Raw genomic sequence first — 5,391 nt, forward strand, 5'->3', positions numbered from 1 at the left:
TTCACTGATGAATGTGTTTGTCTAGATATCTGAGAATGAAAGATGCGTTCAATTTGTCTTTGGGAAAAAAGGTCAACAGAGCGTGATGTTTGCTGTATTGTTTTATCTGTAGAATCTGTGTGTGGCTATTAGACGGCAGCAACGAAATAGTCGAGTCTAGTGATTGCTATTATATATGGCTATTAGACAACGGCTACTAAACAATCGAATCTAGTGACTTGTGATACGAGAAATCAAGCGATGCGTCTGGATACAAACTCCTTCTACAGTTGATGTGATGACAGACACAGTCAGGGGGGATGACCAATAAAGGCCATAAATCTCATGTACAGTAATTAATGGAAGTGGCAAAGAGGACCAATATAGCAGACAAGACACTGTACTCTGTGGTAGTGATGAAAATTCAGAATGCAGATTAAGTAATAGCAAATAAGTATCATATGAGTTAGTTATTAGAAACGATTTCTTTTTACAGGGATTTTAGAATTTTTTTTACTATAGCTGTCCTGAATTAGACGCTATAACACAAATATAACGACAAGTAGTCTTGCTTGTGAATGGAATTTGAATCTATAAACAAATATCACTAATATAATGCATCCTTGAGTATCTATCTGCAAACTCTGTCTCTAATATCAAATACACACAAACCTTTTGTTTCAATCCTGTTGCCACCTAGTCCCGTAGCTTCTGTTTTTAGATGTAGATGTATGAGGAATATATATCGCTTATGTATAAAAAACACATCTGATGAAATTCAATCCAGAACATCATTGCAAAAATGGCCAGTACAAGAATGCAGCTTTATGAACAGGTTAATTGGAATGCTAGACAGATTTCGTAAATTCATTCAGTTCACAAGGATACATGATCATGATTTTAAGCATACGTTAGATTATGGATTTTATTTTTGATAGCCAATAGCGAAAACATAGTCACCTGTTGGAAATGGGAGTCGACTGTTAGAATGAATTTTGAAATATGCGTTAAAAAAGATTTAAAACTGGACGAAGTATTTCAGCATAAAATGCGTACTTTACTTTCCCATTATTATCTCTATATAGTTGAGTTCCTCCATATAACTAGTAACAAAACCTAATGAAATCGAAACGTTCATAACGTTTTCAGTATACCGACAAGCAAATCCAACAGTAGATGTTTATGTGTCCTGTTGAAAAGTTAACACAGCAGTCTATAGTGACGTAAGATGGACCCATCCATCAAAGGCATCACGCTCGGGGAATTTCTGTTGCATAGCGACAGCAGATGTATCTTGACTTTGAGATGTTAACCCAAGTATATTTATATTTTTTTCACTTACATGTCGTAATGCTTTTTCTCTCCAGATATGAAATTGTATTTCCCTCTCGCTATATTCCCTATCAGTTTAGCTTTCGGAATGCAAATATTGGAATTTCTTATTGTTACGTTTCTGTTTATGATTTTTATTCAATTTTTGTACACAGCACCACTGACAGTAAACTTCCTTACTTTAATCATTCCTTTTCATATTATTGAGAGTATAGCCATCACGAGGAATAAATACTTCAGTGTTAGAACTGTCAAATATCGTTTTAATAATGTAAAAATTTATCTTATAATTACTGAGTTTTTAAAAGAAATGGGGTTGTTGCATTTTTATAATGTTTAGTAAATGGGTAAATGTTTATTAATGATATCTGATATTGTCAACTGGGATTGCTAGTGGTTATATCCTCGAAGGGTGGTTAAGTAATGTAAAGTTTTTGTACTCTTGAAAGGATTCTTAAGTCCCAAAACTAACTCAGTATTAAGGGTATAACCAAGTTCCCAAACATCGAATATAGAACACTGGTGTTGCTGTTGATGATTGTTCTCTTTACTTTACCAAACGCCTTGTCTCTGTCAATCAAGAATTGATAGTTATTGCTTGGGATATGCAATGAATGCCAGATTAAACGTTAAACCTGTCCAACGTCTTCTACCACGTTCAATGTGGAATGCAGTTCAGGAAGTTCCTCTAAATGCCCAAAATCTGCACATACGACACACAACATATTTCCGTTGAGTTTTAATAGAGAATAGAGAACAGTGTTTTATTCAAAACAGTTGCTCCTTTGGCTTCGTTTTCGAATGATGTCATCTCAACTCAGCAAGCAGTTTCAATGTGTAGATTCTTCTCATTCGTATTGTTGAGCTCATCTACGTCTTTCTTTGGTTGGTCTGAGGTCTGATTGTTCTTCAGAGCGAGTTTAGTTTTATGCAGCTTTAAGCAATATTCCCGCAATATCTCGACTGGGGATACCGGAAATTAGCTGCTTATATTGTACCCATGTGGTAATCAAATCTGGGTTCTCGGTGTAACAAACGAACGATGGATCCACGAGGCTTTCTCACCACCTGTCCATCAGCCTATGCAGTACGGGACTACAGGAATGGGTGAACTGGTGAGGGAATGGCAGGACAGTCCGATAGGAGATGGCGAAGGCCGTTACCCTATGGTAGTATATTTTCTTCTGTCCACCCACACCTTTCCTTACTGCTTGTCACAATGCAATCTGTCTTGCATTTAGACTGAGGAGTTAACCGTCTTTCAGATTCTTTTCATGGGGCTCATAAGTAGTAACGGAATTTCGAGCTGCCTTAGTACTTCTAAGTGACAAACAACGTTTCATACCTTCTCGAAGGGTCTCATGGTTGTCAGAAGAAAAAAAGATGCAATAATCCTTGAAGGAATAACAAATTTGCAATATCACCATACTCAAATTTGCCAACTGTTACAGCTAAGAACTTTGACAGTCAAGCACGGTTGTCATATTCCGTAGTCAAATCTTGAATATACGTTAATCACCGGTATTTTAGTCCTGGGAGTAAACTGGGCCCCGTCTTGCATATCGCACGTAGAGACGGAGCCCGGAACCAGCTTAGTACTAAAAGTAGCGCCTCGGAATACCTACAGCTTCTACAAGTATACCCAGTTTATTTCTTCACTGAAATAGTGTCTCACAGTACAGTAAACGGAAGTCAGGGCGGTGAGGTAGCCTACTGGTTAAAGTCTTCACTCGGCACACGGATACCTGGGTTTGATTTCCCATATGGTTAATACGTGTCAAGCCCATTTCTGGCATGATATTGCTGAAATATTGCTAAAACCAGCGTAAAACCAAACTCACTCACTCTAGAAACCGAGAGTCGGGGTCTGTTTGAGTTTACACACGAAGAAGCATTTTGTACGCTTCAGTGCATGAAATCGTTTTGACAGAGGTAATTATTTTCAGGAAGTGATTTTGACTTAGATGTGGAGGTGTATTAGTATTAGTGCTTGTAAGTTGAAGATACCTTTCCCTCCTTATATATTTAAATTCACGCATGTGTTATTATACAATTACTGAATGCTAGTGGGGTTGATCCAATGATTTTCCGATCTTGGACTATCACAATCATGTCCAAGTCATGGGATCAACCGAACTGAAGTCAATAACTGTTTTATGATATTAAAAAAGTATGACACTGTCATGAATCTTCGTTGTGTCGTGTCGTCTGCCATTTTGACACACAGATGGGGCGTAACTCTAAATCAACGCAGTCACATGGACGAAGCGATGTCTATCGTGATGCAGGCAACGGAGTTCACAGCCGGAATACCCTACATGTATTTGTAGCCACGTGAGATGCTTGGATTCTTTTATAAACCTTTTGCCACGTAATGAGGCTGTCATCACAATGCATCAAAAGGTGCCATGTGAACTACCAGAAAGACTGAAAGTTACCCGTCATGTAATCAATTATAATAAGGAAATGGTATCATCTGGTGTCCAATGCCTTTTGGCCAGTTTTTCTCGGAAGCAGTCTGTTTTATGCTTTCTCTGCCTTGAACAATAATTATGATTTGTTTGCTTCCCAGAGTTCTTGTGTCCTTATTAGAGCAATATCAGAATATTCATTAAATCTACAGTCACAATTCATTTAAACGTCTGAATGTTTTGAGTTTTGCTAAACTTCATTGCTTTCTTTTTTCATTCTGACGCTCCCTCATCGAACTGAGATCAGTTGGAAAATTATCAAATGGAAATGGGCAAATAGACAACATATATAAATCCCATGAACTTAAAATAAAGGTGACCAATGAGTGCGCATCATATGTTTCACATAGATAAAGATTCGGAGTTACGGAAATCGCAAAACTGTTTTATAACAGGTATGAATGTTTCCAAAAGCCACCTTACCTTTATTCAGCAGTTTTGTGTTCCAGTGTTACGTGTTTACATGTCACAACATTGAAGGAAAAATAATACTAGTACCTAGTACTTTTATCATTGTTTCAAAAAACATGTTACAATTGGAGATGTTTGAGTATTGAAGCTGTTTGAGTATTGAAGACGTTTGAGGACTGAAGTTGTTTGAAGTTGTTACTACATTCAAGGCATCGGTGAAGCTTTAAATAGATTTATAGTAGATGTGGAGTAACGTTCCAATTCAGTGACGAAAATGTTGTCGGATTCAATTCCCTATATCAGAGGCGGTTGGGCAGCCTCGTGGTTAAAGCCTTCGGCCGTCACGCCGTCGACCATGGTTCGATTCGCCACATGGGTACAATGTGTGAAGTTCATATGTGGTATCCCCCGGCGTGATATTGCTGGAATATTGCTAAAAGCGGCGTAAAATCAAACACACTTCCTCTATTCATTTTCAGATGAACGATCGACTAGCGATATCATTATAAGGTTTGTTTATTAATGAAATTATAAATGATAGGTAAAGGTAGCGCTGTGGTATAGATTTATATCTTGAAAATATATCTATATATCTATTACATGTGAAACATATACTGGTATGTGAAACATATACTGGTATGTAAAACATACTTATATATGAAATATACACTGATACTTGAAACATATACTGATATACATTATAGATTTTTAATGCAAAATATCTAGATTAATAATAATAGCGCGCTACAAAAAACGACGCAGTTTGAAAGGGAAATGATTAGTGTCGTCGTTTAGTATGTAGCCATAGGAAGTTTATGGACAATGAGGCTATATTTCATAACGTAACTATCTCTTTGGGTATTGGGCATGTTGCTGCATTGCAGAATACATGAATTCAAATATAATCGTGCTCGTTCATCATCACATGAGCTGTCATTTAGCTTACAACTAAGCTGTAAATCCTGATTTTGAAGTAGCACAAAAAAGAAAATACACACCCGAAAAATGAAAATATGTCATTGACTCACTCAATCAATCATACACTCACTCGTCCACGCAGGCACGCACGTATGCACACACACATACGCGCACGCACGCACGCACACTGTACATACACACATGCAAATTATTCTTTTCGCGCTGTCTTCTTGTGTTCGGTAGAGGCAGTTACATAGAGGTCGGTGTCCTTCTTGTGCAC

This window comes from Haliotis asinina, chromosome 14 (genome assembly GCF_037392515.1).
Source record: "Haliotis asinina isolate JCU_RB_2024 chromosome 14, JCU_Hal_asi_v2, whole genome shotgun sequence".
Taxonomy (NCBI): domain Eukaryota; kingdom Metazoa; phylum Mollusca; class Gastropoda; order Lepetellida; family Haliotidae; genus Haliotis; species Haliotis asinina.